The 22,222-nt window shown below is 36.9% G+C and overlaps 1 long non-coding RNA gene across 1 annotated transcript in view; it reads right to left on the reverse strand.

Moving 5' to 3' along the window:
* Window positions 1-7,367: 7,367 nt before the first annotated feature.
* LOC132079069 (uncharacterized) overlaps window positions 7,368-22,222 on the reverse strand; it is a 32,776-nt gene continuing 17,921 nt past the window's right edge. Inside the window, exons 4-6 of the long non-coding RNA XR_009419345.1 lie at window positions 12,077-12,194; window positions 9,704-9,836; window positions 7,368-8,671 (exon numbers count right to left, since the gene is read on the reverse strand). This is a non-coding gene — a long non-coding RNA (uncharacterized LOC132079069). The remainder of the gene's footprint in view (window positions 8,672-9,703; window positions 9,837-12,076; window positions 12,195-22,222) is intronic.

A 22,222-nucleotide genomic window follows, 5' to 3' on the forward strand; every position in this document is an offset into this window, starting at 1 on the left:
TGCTAAAATAAAGCATGCTAACAAAGGAAAAAAAATCAGACATAAAATAGTATTTTCTAATTGTGCCTCACCATATTATACAACTATAATTTTTAATTAAAATATTATATAATTTATATAATTTAATATGCAACAAACTGATTTCCTTTCAAAGTTATGTTCAATTTTTTAAATTATCAGATTGGTGAATGTAAAGAAGTAGAGTAGCACTGAAACCTTGTAAAGTAGAACAATAACTCTTGTAATAAACCCCTAAAACCATGGCTAGTCTTGCTGTGAGGTTCACACAATGAAGTGTCCAGACCTTGGGTGAGTTTTTAGAAGATTTGGGTGGAACCATGATTTCAAGTGAAGGATGTCAAATAATGGGAACCAAAACAGACAAACCTTCACACTCCATTTAAGCCTCAGGCCTGAGAGTGAACCACACTGGATGTCAAAGTGCAGTAACAAAGTCAGAAAGTGGCTGCAGATCTTCCTCCTAAAGTGGACTGAGATCCTTCAGTAATTCAGCAGTAAATTCAAGAGCCTCTGTTAGGGACTAAGAATAAGTTACAACAAATGTCTTGTCTGGCTTTAAACCCAAAGAAAATGAACTATATATTTGCTTTTCTCACTGATGCAGCTAACAATTATTTCTGTGAACATAACCCCACCTTAAAATATGAATCTCCCATTTCACTTAGTGCACTTAAACTGTTTTACTTAATAGACAGAGCATAACGTAAAGAAGGATTACAAGATGTGAATAGCATCCACCCTCCAGCAGTTCCCAAAATGAACTTACATTTTCATGTTAATACTCAGAGAGCATGTGTGCAAATGGTATCAACAGTACTACTTTACAAGAAAAATTAATCATAAAAAGCCTAGTAAAAAAGGCAGACCAGACATTTTACCACAAGATATTATCATGATCCCATAATTTCTGATGTTTCGCAAATTACTGGGTGGGGTGTTTTAGGTTTTGTTTGTTGTGGGTTTTTTATTGTTTGTTTTTTCTTTTTGCAATTTTATTTTGATTTTGTTTCTTTTTTTTTTTTTTTTTTTTTTTTTTTTTTGGCTTTTAACAAAGTCTGAGAAGAATCATGCTGTTTGTTAATGTGTTTTGACAGGACTGAATTCCAGGTGAAATCCAACAGCTGCTTTCAGCACCCTCTCTGTCTCCCCCGAACATTTTCCTGTCTGTGTGTCCTTCCATGAGCTGTGTGTCCTTTCATGATCTGTGTGCCAGGGCTCGCCTTCAGTTCATCTGCCACTCATTGGATCCATAGCTGGGCTTCACATGGGCAGGAGATGATGTGGCTGAGGACAGTGTGGCTGAGGATGATGTGGCTGAGGATGAGGATGATGTGGCTGAGGAAGGCCATCCTGGAGGGACAACCAAACAGACTCTCAAGTTCAGTGGTGTCCTGCATCTTCCCTTTGTACAAAATAACCTCTGTGTGACAGACTTGCTAGTGAAGTCCTGGCAGGTTTGCTTCCAAGGCAAAAATCCTGCAGGCATTTATGGACACCTCCTTTTTCTCTAATGTAGAAGCTTCAAGAAATCAGGCTCAATACTAAAACAGGCAAATGAGCAAAGGTAAAACCATATTCACACCAACCCCACACCCCTTCAGCATCCCCACCTGGGTCGTCCCTCCTCTTTGCATCCAAACCTGAGCCTGTTAGAGGAGCTGAGGAGAAGCTCAGTGGGAAAGCTCACTTTGGAGAGGACATCCACTTCTTTACAATGTTAACTTCTCTCTCCATTTTCCTTTTCATTTCCTCATGTCATTTTTTCTTGTTCTTGTCTCCCAGGATGTCTCCCATGTAAATTCCTCACCCCTAGACCCACCTTTTCCCTCCCTGTTCCCAGTGACATACAGCAACCCCAGGAAGGAGCCCATAGTCCTTGCAGGCCCTCAAAAATCACCAAATCCTTTCAGCTACTGAAGTTACTGTCGGGGAGACAGAGCTCCTAAATCCCTCGTGTCCCACCTCTCCTGCACCAGGTGTTCCTGCACAACCAGGCTGACCCTGGTAGTCTGTTCTTCCAGAGATTTTCCTCAGCAGAGGTGGAAAATGTTATGAAAAGATTTCCAGTGCTTTCTGTTTTCACCCAGATGATGGGCACTGACGTGTAGGAATTAGCTGGAATACTGCACAACAGTCACAAGTAGAAATTCTTCCTTCATTAATTGTAAAACCTCATTTCTTACATGGAAAGAATAAAGATAGAGGGAAGCTTCCAGTAAATGCCTAAATAATTTCAACTTTTATTTGAACAAAAGCCTTTCTCTCAGCAGCATCACACATGCTTTTATTTGGGACCTTTTCAAGCATTGTCTCTGTTAGGAGGAAAAAATTCTGTTGGATTGTCAAATCAATCTGTTGCCCTCTGAATTATAAACTAATTCTTAGAGCTTAATCTCTTTTCCCTACGTCTTTTTGTGCTCAGTTATTTTGCTCACTGCAACTTGCCAAAGTTCACCAAAATTTACAATGAACCTAGTGCAAGAATTAGGGTTATGGGCCTGGTAGAATTTGGACTTCCCATTTACTGCAGAAATAACAGAAAAGTATTTTGATTTGTAGCATCTAGGAAATTCTTGTCAACTTTCCCCAGAGTCCTTCTGTTGACTTTAAATAAAACTCACCATTAATAGAAAATCTGCCTCCCACTTCCCTGCTGTATGGAGACTGTCCTTCAGCAAAGGATGAAAATGCAGAAACAGCCTGTCTCACACTTACAGGCTTCCTAACAGCCAAATTCTGTGCTCCTCCTAAACAGGCCAGCCCAAAAAGAGAAGATACAAAGGAGAAATTCACCAAGCTCAGCAGTGAGTGCTGCCCATAACACTGTTGTAGGATGCTGTTGTAGGATCCACAGAGAGCTGCACAGGGGCCCTGGTACAGGCCCCTATCATATCTGATGTTGTGGGTGGAAATATAATCCCACAGAACTTTTACAAATGTCTGCAAAAAGCTCTGTTACTACAGACATTGAGTCAATCACTGTAAATTCCATTCTAAAATAAATGACAAGTTACACTGACTTGTTTGCCTTAACTATAGATAGGCCTGCCAATGTATGTTGTTGCTGAGGTTATATCTACTGCATTGTGATACACAACTGGTTCTGTTTTATAAATAGATCCATTTTTGTGCATTTCATCCAAGATATAAATTATACCACTGACAATACTAACTGGAAAGTTTCCAAATGGGTCTGATTTTGGTATACTAAGATAACTGCTTATTACAGAGGAAATGTTAAGGAATACTTTCAAAATGTGGATTTTCTGTAAAGCTTTTCTGATGTTTTCTTAAGTTGGCTGTGTTCTCTTTATTGTTCGTGTACTTTTTGTTTGGAATCAGATGCTGATTGGTGTCTTCTTCTTTAATTTCTCTGGGAAAATTGCCCTGTGTAGGGTAGAACATCTTCTGGTTTTCATTATCATTGAAGGCAAAGACTATCAGCTACTGTAGCTGTTTATACTTATGAGTAGGTAATCAAAATAATCACTGGTTGATAACAGTTCTTCAAGAAAAAGAAACTTCACTTTATTGATTTTTTTTGTTGTTGTAGTAATAGAAAGACCTCATTTTTTCCTATATTTTTTTGATAACACTTCCGTTCTTGCTGCTTGAATGTGTAGGAAATAATTTTGCATGCAACAAGAATTTAGCAGCTAATATTTTGTTTAACTAGGAAATAGATGATTTTCCAAATCCACAAACAAATCATTGCTGGATCATGCTCAAGACCTGTCTTGCAGAGTTGCAGATATTGGACTACTGAAGTAAGACATATTTTGACACCAGCAGTTGTTGCGGTGTCTTGTAATGTCCTGTTTTAGACTTCCAGGTCACCTCCCAGGTGTGGCAATACCTCTCTTCCCCTTCCCCCTCGCCCCCTTGCTGAGTGAGTCCTGTCAATCAGGCTTAACATTCCAGGAAGGTCGTGGTGTGGTTGGTCAAGTTCAAAAGATGCCCCTATGCCCAGAGGTCATTGGCCTGTCTGGGTGTCATCCTCCCCTGAGGCCCTGCCCTCCCACCTGGCTGGTGCTCACCTGCCCCTTCCCTCCCCCTCCCCCGGGAGCTTAAAAGGTGAATCAGACCATGTGCTCCCGATTCTGTTGGAGCTGTTGCCTACATTCAGACCTCTGTAACCATGGAATAAAGCTCTGGATATAACCCTCCCACAGAATCCGTCTCCTTTTCCTCCTCACCATCGCCTGAAGCCTTCCCTCCTGAGGTAAACGGAGTTCCTACCAAGCCTGGACTTGTTTCAGTGCCCAGCTGCAATCTCCAGCAAGCTAAAGGTGTCTCTGGGGTGACACACCACAGTTGCTGCCTTTGGCCTAGCAGCAAGGGTCAGACTGGCCCAGGCACAATCTACCTGGTAATATTGGGATTCCTATTCCAATAAGCAGTGGTCAGGTGCTGATGTCAGACCCCATTGCTGCATCCAGCCTGGCCTGGAAACCAGCTCGGGAAAGGGCACCCAGACAGAAACTGCTCCCTGAGCCCAGACTGGATACCCCCAACCCTGCAGGGGCTGGACCCCTGAGGTCCCCTGAGCCTGAATGATCCTATCCTGACATGGTATTGTGACAGAACTACTGCTATTGAGAGCCATAAGCATTTCTGCTTAAAGGTTTGTAATGGCTTATTTCCACAGACAAAACATCCTCAGCTGGTACCTGATCATTTACAAGCAGCTCTTGTTGGAGATGAAATTTTGCTAGGACTTAGACTTTGATGCTGCCAGATGCTGAAAGCTTGAAGTATGATTCAGCAAGGACCTTAAAAATAAAAAATAACCTTTTAAAACGCTTCTAAAACCCACACATGCATGATTCAAGCTCCTCAGAAGTTGCCTCGTCCCATTTCAAAAGATGGAAAAAGAAGTAAAATTTGTCACAAATACAAAAAAAAAAAAAAAAAAAAAAAAAGGCAAAAAGCCGTACACATTGGGCTTACTGTGGCAAAAGCAAATTTTTATCATGTGCATACCAAGGCACTAAGCTGAATTCTTATTCTACAATCAATTTCATACAATTTCTTCCAGTATCAGTTGCAGGATCTAGTCTATTTGCTAAAAGCTATGACATAAACAGTAACATGGGTGAAGTTGTATCAAAATATTTATCATCTTTTGCCGTGTCTCAAAAAACTGATGGATAAGTCACTGTGCCTGTAATTAAAACATGTAGTACTTCTCTGGCTATAAAATTTGAAATACGGTTTGTAGCATACTTTTAAACCTGTATTTTAATTATTTCTCAGTTCCAACTCAAAACAAAAAAATTAAATTTACCAGCTAATATTTAGTCTTGATATGTTTGGAGACTTCTTGAAATATGATAATATCTCACTATGCCTTGAAATAATAAGAAGCATTTTAAAACAATATTACTATTGACTTTAATATTGATATTAAAAAAAACAAGTAATAAATTTTGTTGTGTTATATCTACTCTTATATAATGAGAGAAGCTTTGACTTACTCCACAGCAAGACTGATTGACTTCACAGAGCTGTTACCTGGTTCGTGATGTATTTATTCTTACAACTTCTGTTCCTAGGTTAAGGTTATAAAAGGTCAAAAGCAACATTTAAAACAGATAAAGTTTATTTCACCTAAAAATTTCCATCCTGATCAACATTCCTGGGAACCTGGAGAAGAGCAGTTATCATAACGCACCAGAAGTTATCACAATAAAGCTATGACATGTAACAATAAATGGGAAAAGATATACTAACAAAACTGATCATTTGACACTGCAATTTCATCTTATGCAGAACCACTGTGGTGACCAAGTTACACCATAGTAAAAATTCATCTATTCCACAAAAATGAATGTTATTGAGTAACATTTTAAAGCATGGTAGTACCCAGCTTTAAAATGGTTCCTTTGTACCTTAGCTTAGAGATTACATAGCTGCATGTTTTCTTCAAGCTATTCATTGCTAAAATCTAGACAAAATAGTACTTGGTTACATCTTCCACTTTCCCTGCACAATGTAACATTTAGAATTAAGATTTAAGAGCATTTTGGAAATACAGACTACTTAATGCAAGAACAAAACTTTCTGGTATGATCATATGTTTATGTTGCATAAGATAATACAATCCATCTGCTGGGAAAATCCTTGCTGAATATTATATCTGTTTTAGCAATAAACATGAATAGAAATGAGGATTATTTTCTTAAAATCTGAAACTGAGTAACAGTGAGCCTTAAGAAGAAATATGTCTAGGAACCTGAGGCAAATTATAGATGTTAATGTTGGAGTCACTGAGAGCAGTTAACACAATGTAACCAAATGTCAACTGGAATATTTTGCAGTAACTTACTGAAGAGATCTGTGTTTAATGAATATATGAACTCTTGGTTTCTAAGTTTCCAACTTCAGATGGCGAAGATTAAGTGTTAAGGGTGTTACTGTAAATGTTTAAGTGAGATGAACATCACTGATTTTCTAATTTTACCACATGGTTTATTTCAGAAGAAAACAAGCACCAGTTAACATAGTTCTCCTGCAAGTCAGTAAACAGTCACACACAAAAACTCAATACAATTTGGTTCTTTGTTTATGTGCAGGATATTTAGTTTGGTTTGCAAAGTATTAGAAGAATAATAAGAACCTCCTGACAGAATACCACAACTAAATTTCTAAAAAGCCACTCAGTTAATCTCAGTGTTGAATCTGGCTGTTTCAAATTATTGTAATGTATAATAACAGTCTTATTGACAATATGGATGCACAGAGCCAAAAAAAGCTAGAAAGAGTGGCCAAAATGATGAACTAAGTGCCAGCCCAAATGACAACAAACATATGGCCATTAACTGAGGAATGGAGGGGTTTAGGAATGCAGCTGTCTGTGGTCTCCTAAAGTTCCAGAGGAATGAAACGCTGTGAGGATTGGCAAAGCCTGGATGAGAAGCCCTACTGAAGATGGTAAGCCCTAAAATGGAGTCAACCAGCAGACCATGCTGGAATTCAGAGATTTCTGTGGTCAGAATATATTCATTCCACTGGCCTCATAATGTACATCAACAAATTAATATTGTATGGATGTCATTTCAAAGCCTACTGAAGACGAAGAGCCATTACTGAAGGCATTAGAGCACAGATGGTTCAAACTATATGCAGATATTCATACTTGCATTTCTGCATTATAGCCGGGGTTTTTTTCTGTTGAACTGTAATGAATTGTCTCATAATCTATTCCATCTTCTTGCCATTAGCAGGCTTTGAATGTTCACAAATAGGAGCAAAGAACTCATTTTCCAGAGCTTTAATCACACAAAGAGGGAATGCCTAATTCTCTAAATGAAATGGTCTGTGATCACTGAAGCAGAGATTTAATATATCACGGCAAATTAGGTAGATTTTAATAAATTACTTATCTCTCTGAATACTTTACATATGCTTATGAAGAAACATAGCCTGTTTGCAAACAGTGGAAATCCAGTCTATAAAATCCTTTGAAGAAAATGACAAATAAAAAAGTAAATTAAAAAATGAAATGTATTATATCCTCATTCTCAAGAGACAATCCTTTTGCAGCATTGATTCACAGCTCCATTAAAAATATCAATTAAACCCTTCACTGAGATTGGTTAAAAGCTGTAAAATTAACTTTCCACACTAGACAGTAGTTATTCAGATACAACAATTTATTGTATATGTTTGATGTAAGTTCTAAAAGTGACAAAACCCAAATGAAAACAGTTGCCCATCCCTAAAGCCCAAAGTAGGTGAAGCAAAATCTGATAGTCTATGGCTTCTTTTTGTGCTTTGACAGATGTTGGCTGCAAGTAAATCATCTCCTGTACAGAAAATGATTGTGCCTGCCCTCCCCCTACTTCAAATTATGGTAACCATAAACAGCTGATTATAATGTTAGTAGAAGGGTAAAAGTTATTTTAAAAAAGGGTGCAGTAATTTAATAAGTCCTGAAACTAGCCTAATTTTTTATATTTAATTGATAGGAACTGCATGCATCAAAGAAAACACATACTGAGATTTAATGTGCATAAAATGGATATTAGCATTTTAAAGAGGCAGATTAACACATTAATCCAAGTAATTTTCATATATTGCTTTTAATAAAATCTTCACAGTATAAAATTCTTAATGAGGCTAATCACAGGCATTCCATTTAACGGGGTGATTAGGGATAACATAAAAGTATTTTTAATCAGTTTTCTAAGGCTTATGGTTTTTTTATTAAAAATTAAAATTTTGACTTGCATTTTTATTACTGTTTTATGTAGGAAAAAAATCTTAAAAATGCAAATAAAGCACGTCGTTCAATCATGTAGGTATTAATTATTTACAAGGCGTTGTCCATTGTGGAGATATTCTTAGCCTTAGGGGGGAAATATAAAAACAAACAGACTGAAAAGTATACAAAACTTTACAACTACAAATCAAGCGTCCTTTTCATATAAATTATACATTAAATATACTGTAGGAATTACAAAGATCTCATCTTTGATGCACTATCAAGCATGTATTTACACTGGGAGAGGGCTCTTGTGTAGGCAAACTTCCTTTCATGCCTCGTAGTCATCTTTGCATTCCCCTCTCGGCTGAGGGCAGGCATGGAGGGCTTCCAGTGCTCCTTTGAGCTTTCCAATTACTGCACTGTCATCTTGTGAATCAAAAACTAGAAAGCAAATGTTACAAAACAGCATTAGCAGTTTCATTTCAGGTTTCACTTTTGTTCTGGTAATCTTCCTTAGCGTTTGGACAGATTAAAAGGCTCCTAGTGTATGTTTAGAAAAAAAAGGAAGAGGTAAATAAATAATAAAGAAAGCTTACTTTTCAGGTACTCAGCCTACTGGAAACTGAGCACTCTAAGAACTAGAATGTACATCAAAGAACCTATCAGGGCTGGAATTAACTCTGAAATAAAACTATTTGTATAATAATTGCGTACATTAATTAGTAATTTTTCACAATGTGTAGATAAAAGTGTTCCAAGCTCTATTGAAAACATAAATGCATATATGCATAGTCAGAAATATATGCATAGTCAGAACATATATGCATAGTCAGAAATAATTTAAAATAAAAAATATACTAATTAATGCATTTTATATACTGTGTGTATGATGGGTCCAAGTCAGCCTGGACAATTATTAGTATTTAAATAGCAAATTCTCTTTCCAGTTTGTGCAATGCAAAATTATTTAAATTCCAAGCTTTTGTGTGTTGTAAAATAGTGAAGTATGAGCAAAGATGATAATTCCCCTAGACTAAACTGACTACCTTCATCTTTGTGTATGTGGGTTTTAAAGCAGTATTTAAAATTTCTATGTTACAGAAATTAGCTGACATGATTTAAAATTGCACTCTTTCACAATATCTAAGTAAGCCCAGAGGGCCAGAATCTCTCTGCTGTGATTAAAACATGCTGCTAAGTCAAAAATGAGGCTCTTTCCCAGTCCTGCACAAAAAGCACTGAGGCTGCCTAACATGACTCTAGAAGGAATTTGAATAAAAACAAATAATCTTGACAGCATATCTTTTCAAAGCAAATTACACAGCTGACAAATAGCAACGTTATGTATTTAATAATTAGGATAAATACTCTAGGATATGCAATGATCCTTCATGTTGCAACTTCTAGGCTGCTGGGATAGCTGAGAAGAGGTTTAGAGAAGGGAAAACACAGGATAAACCTTCCATCACTTACCCTGTTGAAAGACCTATTATAGGACAGATTGGATGCTACTCTTAGAGATCCAAAGCATTTTGTATATTCTTGAACAAATCACTCAATGAACTGTCAACTTCAGAGCAGACTTCAGAGGACAGTACTGTTTTTACTGTAAGAACAGGAAAACTATAATTAATGATATCAGAACATTAACTCTATTTTATCACTTTTCATATTGTCATATTATCTCTGAGACTTATTGTTAGATGTCTTGACTATAAAGTCTCTTTTTTATCCATCCTCTTGCTTAGCCATGCACGTAGTTGCTTCAAATTACATGGAGGCCACTTCCACACAACCAGCAATGAAAGGAACAAGATATGAAAAGGATCCATCCTTGCAGTCCTCAAATAGAGTGAATGAAGCTCAGGGTATCTGAGAATGACTACATCTTCATGTGGTGTTTTTCTGTGTCTAAGTTTATCTTTTTTTCCCTCCAAACAATATCCATCTCAGAGAAAATGCACATATTACTCAGGAATTCTATTTATCTATTTAACATTTAATTGAAGTTGATGTTCAGATCTTGACAACAGATCCTTTTTAAAGAAATTTGTCTAAGAAAATACAGTAACATGCTCTTCTGCCATGATCTGACATATATTAATGCAAAGTTCATTTTGATTCTCTGAAGTTTCTAAATTTTCAGAAAATAACATGTTATGGATTCAACAGAAGAACATAAGTGCACAGCATCTGCAAGGAAGGGCAGAAGTGTGGATAAGAAAAAGAATAAAAGAATTTTTAGCTTTTACTATCACTTTAATAGATATAATGGATATACAGTAAAAATGAGTTCAAATGTCTTATGATTAGGGAAGAAATGCTCCTCAATATTGAAATAGCTGTCATTACATAATAATGATTAACTTTTGACAGAACAATAACTAGTAACAAAAACCAGTCCCTTCCTGTCATAATAATCCTCTTGGATGATTATGATTTTTAAGAGTTTTGAGAGAAAGTAAAAGATTATATGTATATCAGTAATAAACCTTATCAAATAGTAATTATGACAATGGGAATTACGGCCTTAAAATACAGAACAAAAACAATCTTCCAGTGAGAGACTAAAAATACCTTTTTGGAGGAGATGTGCTTTTGTACAACACCTTGGAGAAAAAATTATCAGTGCAGAAAAACTGAAGTGTTCAGCCACATTAAAAAGTGCATCAAATCCATGTGTTATTGTTCCAGGGTGTGGAGATTTGATTCTTTGCATTTTCCTTATCATGTTCCTGAAACTTTGAGTATTTATACTCTTCTTTGAGAATTTTAGCTTCTGCAAGGATGCAAATCATGTATGATAATGGAAATGGTAAAAAGTCTATTTCTTTCTTTTACTACTCAGCTCAATACATAGCTGAGTAATTTCCCCCAAGAACAGAAGTAGCAAAGTCACCCTGGCCTGGTATTCCAGCAGGGCAAACTGGAATTCCTGCTCTGCAAAGGGAACCTTGTGTGCACCGTGTCCAGGCTTGGAGCTGCTTCATGCACCCACTGAGGGATTGCTTTATCACAAAGATACTCTCAGCTCCTTCCCTGAGCTTCACCACAACAGGAAAGAGGATTGAAATGAAGAGGGAGGAGAAAAATGCACCATTGGTAATGATGCATTTGCTACCACAGGCAACAGGAAACCCTAAGCAAGGAGAATATTTTCCTTCCCTGTCTGTGAGAGGACTGAGTAACCTTCTCCAGCCTTCCTATGAGCACTAGAAAAACACTCAACACTACAAAAACACACAAGGGAATATTCCACAGCTCCTACTCAGCTCACTTGCTTTGGGAATTCCCAGTGAAGGGCTGGTCACAGGATTTCCCAGAGGAGTGCTCAGGCTAAAGTGACCCCTAACCAAGCCCCCAATATTACACCCACACTGTCTCAAATACAGTTGGTGTGGAGGACACAAACCCCTGAACTACCCTGGGGTTATACTGTAACCTTAAATAAGATACAGACATCAGCAATACAGAATTACTGACATTTTAATACATATATTTATAGATATATATTTATAGTCCTATTACAATGAATATATTGTACAAAATAGAGAATTACAGGAATCAGACATGTCCTTAAAGTTCTTAGGTTTTATAAACTAATTACTATGAACTGGGGATGCTGTTTGGTATTGGTTTTTTTAAACATATTTTAAGGAATGACAGTAATAGCTTCTGCAGACTTTTGCAAATAAATGTGGAAACCTTCAGTTAAAAGAAAAGAATTTCTTCTTGACACTATGTCAAACAATTACTGTCACAGTAAATCTTGAAGAGAAAAGTAGAAATTCAACAAATCATTTTTAAGCTACAAAAGTTTACAGGAAATTGGTCTCTAAAACTCACCACCAATGGCTTGTTCAATGGTATTTCTTTGATTCTGGAATATATTTTTCAAACAGATTCAGCATAATCAGTATCTTCACGTTCAAGTTCTGCTCATCTTCTGGGGTATCACTGAGCACTGCAAATTTTAGGGTAAACAAAAAAAAAAGCATTCAAAAAGGATTAAAAATCAACTCTAAAAACCAGAAAAAAAAAGGCAAAACTGCATTATGTTTTTTATTCCTCCACTACATAAGCAAGAACTCTTTATCAATTAAATTCAACATTTTCCATGACAAGAATAGTCCAAGATCCTCTCCTTTAAATCTTCCCTTCTTCTTCAGTATTATTTAGCAGTAGTAGAAGGACAGAGATGTTGCAGCCATAGATCCACAGACTTACAGAACTGTTTCATTTTTGTTCCCCCTCCCACCACCCCATGGTACAATTCTTGTTTATTTGGCTATACAAACAACTACACAAAATATATGCTTTTCTTCTGTCAACTTAAATTACACCCATTGCCTCCAAGTATGGCTTTCCTTTCAAACACACAATTCCAGTATTGTGTTGGAGCTGGCTTGAGTTAGTGGCTTGTGCTGGGGCCAAAAACACTGAGACTGACAAAATGACAGGAATTTAGAGCTAACATTTGGTATGTCTTGGCAACATTGGTCAAGCTGTGAATGTTTGTGAGCTTTACAACCGAAAAATGTTACAATAGGCATAATTTCAAATGGGTTGGCATCAGGTTACGTTACATCCAAGGCTACAGGAAAGGATATCTTACACAAAATATGAACACATGAATAAAGCTATGGATAGTGTTACTCTCCTATATTTCTCTTTGGGATCCCAGGTTTTCTCTCTAGCTGATTTCCACATTTCTTTTCTCTAATACCCAGGTATAAGTACACATTTCCTTGTAGGAATTCCAAACCTACTGAAGAGGAAGAAATTTTAACACCTTGTTGAAAAGCCATGTGAGAAGATAATTTCTAGGCAGTGCAAGAAAAAAATAGAGAACGAAATGAAGCTTGTTTTTCAAAAGAAAAGTGAAAAAACAGTAAGTGCTTTGAGTTTAAAGCATGTTTTACTGTGAAAACCTGAATGATTATTTATTTTTCTTTTTAGAACAACTTAAAGGCATTATCACAGCAGGTAATTTAGAGCAACTGGACAGAAGCTCTTATATATGCAAATTTGATCCGATTTTTAATTTTTTTATTCCAAAGGCCAGAGTTTTTAAGCAGCAAGTATAAAACTTTGTTCATGAATTCAGTATATTAATGTGAAGCTTACACCCTACACATGCTCTATTCTATGACATGGAGGCACAGATTTTGTTACTTTGGGGAACAATGACTTCATATAGTCTGTTCCTCAGAATAACAATCCTTTCCCACCAAGAAATGATGCACCTGTCAGGACCAGCCTGGAAACCTCTTGCATAAAGCTGTTCACTCTTGTTATCACAGCAGGGTGACTGTTGGAAGAATGGATTCCTCCGTTCTCCACATGTGTCTCTGCTGACACGTGTCAGAGGAGCACAGACTCTGCCTCCAGGTCTCAGCACTTCAGCTGCAGCCTGGCGTGGGGAATCAGGCAAGGCTCACTACACAACTGAAATTTCTACACTCTTGAAATGCTGAAAAGCAGCACTGGAAGAAAAAAAATTAACGAGGACACAGTCACAAAAAGTTACATGGATGGTCAGAAATTGGGTCCTGTTAACTGAATAAGAGACTTCAACATGAAAGTAGATAATGATGGGGAAAGTAGATAATTATTTGATGCTGAAATAATAATTCTGTATCCTGTTTTTATTCCAAAGTTTTACAAATATTAGCAAGTATGTCTTCCTAAAATTAATAAGGAATTATAATCCCCATTATACAGAAAAAAAAAACAAAATAAAAGGCTACCCATGTCACACAATACAGGCATAAGAAAAGCAAATATTCTAACAAAATCTCCATATTTATGACAGAGATAATGACTGTCTGAAAACATTAAGAAAATATGATTGTCAAAAGAGGAGAACCATCTTTGTGGTTTGCAACAATTAGTAACCTAAAAAGGATTTCAAACAGTTCCTCTACCTCATGCTTATGTATTTTACATTTTATATCATTCTATTTAACAACATTTTTTTCTTGATTTTTTTGATACTGATTATTTTTGCATTTTCTGCAACTAAAGCCATTAATTCAAATGTGGAGCTAAAATTAACATTTCTAGTAAACTTCTAAAATTATTCCATACCAAAAAATGAAATTGAAAGCAGAAAAAAAATCAACTTTATTTTGAAATCTTTTATTAATGAAGAGTGAATTCCACTCCAAACAAATTTTAGACTGGATATCAAGAAAAAATCATTCACTGAAAGAGTTGTCAAGCCCTGGAACAGGCTGCTCAGGGAACTGGTGGAGTCACTATCCCTGGAGATATTTAAAAGTGCATTGCTGGGTTAACAGTTGAACTTGATGACCTGAAAGTTCTTCTCCAACCTAAATAGACTCTAAAAATATGTATTTTCCATATAAATTCCAACTAGCATTTATTTATTTGTACGCATAAACTAAAAGGGTATAAAGCTGCAAAATGCATTATTTTCAAGGTCAAATTGGTTCAGTTTCAACTATAGAATTAGCCTATAGTTGCAACTTTGGCTTAGCAATAATTTTATGTATTATAATAGTATATCTTTTTTAAGAGCTATTTATTAAAGTGATTCTTCTTTTAGAAGACAAAAATAGCACATGATTCATCCATTTATTTATGTTCTAATATGGATCCAATCATTATGAGTATCATTTCCAGCAACATTCATTGTGACAGGAAAAAAATAAATTAATACACTACTTAATAGACATAATACACTGCCTATGCTGCTATAATTTGGCCTAGCACAAACACCAATAAAGTGTCAGGCTAAACCATCTGCAGGCAATTTTCAATGATATTTATATCCTTGATAATTTGGTTTCCTGAGCTTTAAAGCATTAGTTTAGTTCAGTTCCTGTTTCAGCTGAAAAAGCTCTGATACCAGTTTGTAAGGCCTGTGATAGAAAACACGTGTTGGAGATAGAACTAGGCCAGGTTTAAAACGCACAGAGTTGGAAACTTTGGCTGTATGGGCACAATCTTTCCATAAATTTTCTTTCTTGGTGGTCCTCTTGCTAGGATCAAGTGGGGAGCTGGACTACCGATGAACTTCCTGTCTTCCCATTTAGTCAGCGCAGAACTGAAATTTCACCATGAGCCAAGGCAGAGACAGCAATGACTGCAGAGAGCAACCCACCCACAAACACAGGGACAGCACCATGGCAAAAATGAAATTTCCCCATGAGCCAAGGGAGAGACACATCATTGACTGCAGAGAACCCACCACAAACACAGGGACAGCACCATGGCAGAAATGAAATTTCCCCATGAGCCAAGGGAGACACATCAGTGACTGCAGAGAACAACCCACCCACAAACACAGGGACAGCACCATGGCAGAAAGATGAACCCTCCTGTTCAGAGAAAAAGCTCACTGCTGTAATCTTACCTTACCTTCACCTTAGGCTTGTAAAATAATTATTAAAAATATCCAAGTATTTAGAGGAGAAATCACAGCACACTGACTAGCTATTTTCCTGTGCTTAATTTATCCCTCAGCAAAAAAAAAAAAAAAAAAAGAAAAAGAAAGAAAAAAAAAAAAAGGAGTTTTTTATCCTCAGTATTGTCAAATTTTAGTATAACATTATCCACTTTTCTATTCTGTATGGCAGAATTAGCCATCTGCTTGCTTATTAAGCATTTTTCAGTTGTTTTTTTTAACTCCAAACCTAAGAATTGTTTTGGTATGATATTTCCATCCCAACAAGTAATCATTTCATGGTGTTCCCTGCTCCATTCCAGTAAAACCTGTTTTCTGAACAAGACATGAAACTCTCATGTAGAAATGAAATGAAGAGAGATCACTCCTCCTTTATGTGGAGTGAATCAGTGATTTGTGAATAAATACGTATTTAAAAGATTTACAAGTAACTCAAACATGTCAAATATGATCAGCATGTATCCTATTCTTTCTCAAATCAAATGAATCTTTAAATTAGTGATTATTCCATTTTAATGATTGACCTTCAAGAGAAAATGTAATCAAAGGATGTCATTCATTCGGTATAAGTAATGTACATACTATCACAATCAAAAAAATTGAATATGAACAAATTTATTATTATTATGAAATTGGACAAGAATAATTTATATTCTTTCTCATATGTATTCACATAATACCTGCCTACTGATTGATTTATCTATCTATTTATTTATTTCTGTAAATTCTAGGGCCAAGGAACACTTCGTACACCTCTTAGACTCTTAGCAGTGTCCTGAATTCAGAAAGCAACAGATGTCCTACACTAAACTGGGCAGATATTTGCTTTTCAGATTCATTAGTGATGGAATACTGGTGATAGATTCTCTCTTCTGTGGAACAGATTTTTTAAAAACAAACCAACCAACTAAACAAACTCCCAAACCTAACCCCAAACCACAGCACTAAACCAGCATAGGTGAGGTTGCAGAATTCCATGCCACATGAACCTACACTAGAAAGAAATAAAAGCAATTGTCCCACCAGAATGCAGCTATCATTTCTAGCTGAAGCAATTTTTTTCTAGTTAGTTAGTTAGGTATTAACTCCTCAGTCCAACCTCCTCAAAAGGGACCAACCACAAGGTGAACCACAAGCATTATTTACTGAGATCTATACCAGAGTTTTCCAGCACTAACACGAACGTGCCAATGTGCAGATCTCGCTTTAGAACAGACCTGAGACCTCTGTCTGCACAATTATCTGCCTTAACCACATTTATCACTGCAAAGCAAATCAGAATTACTATTAGTATCAGATGTTTTTCACCTTTAAGAAGAGCATGAGAAAAAGAACAAAGAAAAACAAACATTTCTTTCTTTTCTTCTAAGGAAAAGCAACAATGCTAGAATCAAATTGGAAAGGTCATGTGATCTAATGGTGTGTCACTGGCAGGTTTATGTGCACACTGTCAAAAAAGATACAGGCAGCATCTAAGCATGCCACATAGCTGTCACTTTCTGTTAATGGCAATAGCACTCATGATTTTAAAAGCCAGTGGTCTTTATTGCTTTGTATTTTAAGTGATTTACTGCATTTTCTTCCACTGAGGAAGCCAGTGATAATGATAATGTATGGCAGAGTGCTTGTCCTTTTTGACAGCCTCAGTAATTTAATCCTCCTTTCCTGCCACAATATTTCAATAAGAGAAACCTCTAGACCAATGGACTGGAGAAAATCCACAGCCTGGGGAGTGTGAGTGAGTGCTCTGAAAGCTTTTCATTGTTTTAATTTAAAATACAAACACAGGGATCAGCTTCTAATTTTTGTACTATTAATATGACCTAGAGTGAAAGTTAGCCTTGGTTTGGAAAACACACTAGAAGAATGAGAAGCAGGGTTTTAAGAAATTCTTTAAGAAGTTTTTGGGCATCTTATATTAGACAAAGTAGCTGCACGCCTGCAAATGATATCAGTCTGCAAACATCAGTAAACTACTGTGAAAGATTATAAAGACTGAAAAGGTGTTACAGGAATTTTTAAAAAATTAAATAAAGAAATGAAACTGAAAGGGTTTTTCTAGGACAGAACTAGAATGAATATAGCCCTGGAAGAATCAAACATAGCTCTTCAGAATAGTTTTCATTTGTTTTTGAGGGGAGAAGGTGGGGCTAGAAATTATTCCCGGATTAAACTCCAACATTTTTAATATTCACTTTTTTCTAGTTACTCTGCCACTGTACTGACAATTCTTTTTGACTGTCCACCTCACAGTAAGGTTTCCTCTTCCCTGTGCAGACAGAAATCTTTAACATATCTCATACTATCTTTTGCTACCCAAAATAAACTTATTTGTATGAACAGAAACTATCAACTCTGCTATGGAGTGAGATAGTGGAATACAGCAATATGAGGACATAAGAAGCCCTCAATTCCAGTAGAAGGATTTATTGAAGGACACATCTCTATGAGTCCTAGGGTGCCCGTTTCCCAGAGCTGTAGATTTTTCAGTTTTCCCTAAAGCTGTTCCCCAGCCCATACATGGCAGCAGGAGTGCATTTGGGAATGGGCTGGGAACAGGTTGGGAATGGGTTAGGAATGGGTTGGGAATGGGTTGGGAATGGGTTGGGAATGGGTTAGGAATGGCTTGGTAATGGGTTGGGAATGGGCTGGGAATGGGTTAGGAATGAGTTAGGAGAGGGTTAGGAATGAGTTAGGAATGGGTTAGGAATGGGTTAGGAGTGGGTTGGGAATGGGTTGGGAATGGGTTAGGAATGGGTTGGGAATGGGCTGGGAATGGGTTGGGAACGGGTTGGGAATGGGTTGGGAACGGGTTGGGAATGGGTGGGGAACGGGTTGGGAATGGGTTAGGAATGGGTTAGGAATGGGTTAGGAATGGGTTAGGAGAGGGTTGGGAATGGGTTAGGAGAGGGTTGGGAATGGGTTAGGAATGGGTTGGGAATGGGTTGGGAACGGGTTGGGAATGGGTTGGGAACGGGTTGGGAATGAGTTAGGAATGGGTTAGGAATGGGTTAGGAGTGGGTTGGGAATGGGTTAGGAATGGGTTGGGAATGGGTTAGGAATGGGTTAGGAGAGGGTTAGGAACGGGTTAGGAGTGGGTTGGGAATGGGTTGGGAATGGGTTGGGAATGGGTTGGGAATGGGTTAGGAGTGGGTTAGGAATGGGCTGGGAATGGGTTAGGAGTGGGTTGGGAATGGGTTGGGAATGGGTTAGGAGTGGGTTAGGAATGGGCTGGGAATGGGTTAGGAATGGGTTAGGAATGGGTTGGGAATGGGTTGGGAATGGGTTAGGAGTGGGTTGGGAATGGGTTAGGAGTGGGTTAGGAATGGGTTAGGAATGGGTTGGGAGAGGGTTAGGAATGGGTTAGGAATGGGTTAGGAGTGGGTTAGGAATGGGTTAGGAATGGGTTGGGAATGGGTTAGGAATGGGTTAGGAATGGGTTAGGAATGGGTTAGGAGTGGGTTAGGAATGGGTTGGGAGAGGGTTAGGAATGGGTTAGGAATGGGTTAGGAGTGGGTTAGGAGTGGGTTCCTGGCACAAACAGCCAGGCCAGTGCCTGAGCAGCTAAGTCATTCAACCAAAGGAATCTGCAATTTGCCACCTTTTTCTCTACTAACAGAAAGCAAAGAACTGGCACTCTGCCTTTGAATCCTTAATTTCCATTCAATTTCTTACTTTCTTAGGTTATAAGAAGCTGTTATTGTCATCTGCTCTTCTTTTGGACATGTGGATGACTTTCCACATGTGCTGCTCTCATGGCCAAGTGCTCCTAAGGCCACCACAGGAAGTGATGGGGAGGCAGCAGGGAGACAGATGGACAGCCAGAGAACTTCAAAGGAAATGCCACATCAACAGATCCTTCCCTTTCCCATAAGCATCCCAAATGGAATTTCCTAAGTTTACTAATACTGTATATAAAACAATTTTAAATGCAAATTATTAACAAACCTAAAGAGTTCAAATTCATTTCACTCAATGGAAAAATTCAGAGTAGTAAGTAATACATTCAGCACAAGAACTTCATTCAAGTCTGGGGAAAATGATTAACCAGAGTGAAAATATATTTTTAGATCCTGATGAATAACATGTTTTCACAGCACCTCTTAGTACTGCCTGAACTTAGAAGCATTAACATTGCTGCAAGGCATGGAACATCTAATTTTTCTATGCAATTAATTGCAAAAATAATTCAAAATTAACTCATGACAGTTTGCCTCTAAAATTAAAATTTTAAATTAGTCCTAAAGAAGTAATAAAAGCTGAAGACTACAATGACCATGGAACCTTGTTAGAAATCTCTGCAATTCAAAATATTGCTGTTCTGCTATAGTTCAATTTTTTCATAGTTCACATTCTAACACAACTGAACAACTAGATGATGAAGCAGATTTTCATCAAATGAAGAAAAAAAATGCTCCACAGTCTTGAAATTATTGTAGAAAAGGAATAAACACACAGAATTATAACAATGTTTCCTGATGCAAAGCCTTAACATTTGAAGAATCCACTTTCAGAATAAGGATCTTTAGAAATTTATTTTTAATAAAAAGTACATCCCATCTTTCCCAAACCCCTCCTCTCTACTTCCACTTGTACTTCAAGTTGTTCAAATAGTCACGTTTCTAAGAGAGAAAAGTTTTTGCTTCCCAATTAGATTTGATATAAAACCTTTGCCAGGTTTCATAAGTCTTTCTTCTATTTCTGCTCTCTATTCTCTAGGACCACAGTATAATTTGGCAATTTTCACTGCTCTTTGAATGTATGGGCCTGAAGTGCTTGGAGGCATTCTCGGATATTCTAATATGTCTTTTCAGTGGTACCAAACACAATAGGTCCTCTCAGTCACTCTGGTCATCAGGAGGTACCCCACAATGTCAAGGGCAATCAAGACGTTTGCACCATGATCCTAAACTGTTTAAACTCCCCCATCCAAGTTTCTATTCCAAGACTCTGGAAGAAAGAAAATGATCTTCAAACCATTCTCAGTGAAAAAGACATAGTTGAAAAAACCCAATTAATGCCAAGTTACATGCTTGAACCACCTGTGAAAATGCAAATTCATGGGATCTTGTATGTCCAGATTACTGAACTCTATTATATTGTTTTTCAACAGGTTTTGTTAATTTTCTCTATCTCACATGCCAAACAATGACAGTGAAAAATGTGCAAATAGTATGGGAAAAACTTCAAATGTTTTTAAAGCAATGAATCTCATGAAGCCTTCTGTAACAGTTAAGATGTTTTTAAAACAGTCAATCTGTTCCAGTTATAGATAATATAAAATGCTTTATTTATTATAAGAATTAGTGATTTTTTTAGATTACTTATGGACTTACTCCAATTTTCTCCATGCAAAAGTCTAAAAGACTATTAGTTTCCTTCTAAGCTCAAAGTAAATTTTGTTCTACCCATGCAAATCTCGTTTTTATTAAAGAAAATATTCAATTAACCTCAAATATTCAGCATACTCAAATCTAATTAGACATGAATAAGGGATGCAGCAAAGCTATAGTAAACACACATGCAGATTTCATTACTATTATCTTACTGGCTTCTCAACTGGCATTATCAAAAAGCAGACTCATTAGGTTTTTCCCCCTATGCACAAAGCTAATCTTGAGTAGAAATTAGACACCCAATTATCTAAGCAAACCTCTACAAATAACAACCACATTAGTATAATGCTGCAGAATACAGTCCTGAAGCAATAAAGGCCAAACCCCACCTTTTAATGTTGATTTGTTGGGATATTTTGAAGTTCATACAGTTTTATAATCCATACCCAAGCAGTAAATAGAAAAAGAAAAGTTGCACAGCCAAGTTATGATTAACAGAAATAATAAAATACAGCACTACTACATTGGAAACCCTTATGAACAACAGTCTCTCCAAAGCATGATGCTATTTTCAAATATCACAGCTTGAAATGTATTGAAGTTTCACAATCACCTTAAAACTCTGAAATTTTATTTTGTATTCATCATATCTTTCCTGCATTTTTAGTTAAACTTTGCAGAGTAAATACCCAAAATACAACTATGCTTAGACCATAACTAGTACACCCAGGAATCAGAATTGTGTAAGACTTTTGTATCTTGTGAATGTTTTTTATATTCAAAGCAATGAGATTCAAAAAGCAAGAGAAATTAAAAGCCTTAAGAAGCTTTCATTGGCTTATGGTATTATTTCCACAGTTTTTGAAAAGGATATTCCATTTATGTCAGCCTAACTAGAACATCTGGAGAAGTGCCTACAGCAGCTAACAAGACGAACTTCTCCAGCTCATAAAAAGAGTTCTCCTTTATGCAGTGTCTTATTTAGCACATGATGCCAGAAATCCCATTTGTCTGAATGGAAGGAAGCCTCAGTGAATTCAGGACTTCACAGAACTACTGTTTTCTTGGTGGGCTTCTTTTTCTTTCCCAAGGCCCTCAAAGATCCATGTCCTTGGAGTCAGAATGGTGGATTGAGACTGAATGCATTCAGATGTTCATTTATTAGAGTCTAGCATATGCAACATGCAGGATTCAGTATTCTAAGTAAATAGCAATTTATTAGTA

This window comes from Ammospiza nelsoni, chromosome 13, assembly GCF_027579445.1.
Source record: "Ammospiza nelsoni isolate bAmmNel1 chromosome 13, bAmmNel1.pri, whole genome shotgun sequence".
NCBI lineage: Eukaryota > Metazoa > Chordata > Aves > Passeriformes > Passerellidae > Ammospiza > Ammospiza nelsoni.